The sequence below is a fragment of the Dipteris shenzhenensis genome, chromosome 23, assembly GCF_047967505.1.
Source record: "Dipteris shenzhenensis isolate YYH24624 ecotype China chromosome 23, Dip_SZ_1.0, whole genome shotgun sequence".
NCBI classification, from domain to species: domain Eukaryota; kingdom Viridiplantae; phylum Streptophyta; class Polypodiopsida; order Gleicheniales; family Dipteridaceae; genus Dipteris; species Dipteris shenzhenensis.
Genome location: NC_141618.1, coordinates 942160 through 943018, shown reverse-complemented (window position 1 = coordinate 943018; position 859 = coordinate 942160).

The window sequence follows — 859 nt, the reverse complement described above, 5'->3', positions numbered from 1 at the left end:
TTGGTTTATATCATTGTTTGTATAAGGACCCATACCAACAATATATGATCTCTTACTAATAGTATAAAACCATTTACCTATAGTAAAAATATACCATTGGTGTATGGCCATATATCAATGGTATATTTCCAAATATTACCCAAAAACTTGTGTAATCACGTGATTAGGAAAACCCTAATTTATCGTCAAGTTTGTTGAAAATATACCTTGTGGTTCCATGGGTACATGTTTGAGGATTGGTGTGTTGCCTTCTTATTTTTGGATGGTAGGCATATCATAAATAATCAAACCTTCTGTTTGTATTAGTTTCTATTTGGTTTGCATTATATTTGTTTGCAATGGTGCGTCCCTATGTTCCAATCCTCACCTAGTATTTCTGCATAGTTAAAATTGCATATGTTGAAATTTCTATGTTTGAAGTCTTAGCTAACATTTCTTTGTAGTTTTGTAATCTTTGCTTTTCTCAAATATTTCCTTCACAACTACTATCATGGTCACAAAGGAACTTCATTACTTCTAACCTCTTCACTTCTTAAATGCCATTACAAAGCATGTGTTTATGTTCACTTAGCAAAAACTATCTTGTGTGCAGCTTGTCTTTATTAGTTTATCAAACAATGCAAAAACCAATTATTGGTATCCTACTTCTGGCATATACTAACAAACAAACCTTGCTTGATCTAGAATGGGGTTAACTTGGCCTAACATACATTGCCTTGTACTAATTCAAATATTATATGGGCTTGCTGTATTTAAGAGAAAAGTCTTTGAGTCATACAAACAATGGGATAACAATAGTCGCATCCTACATGAGAGTCGAGATAAGGTCCTTGAGGCATATGTACGTTCGCAACACATG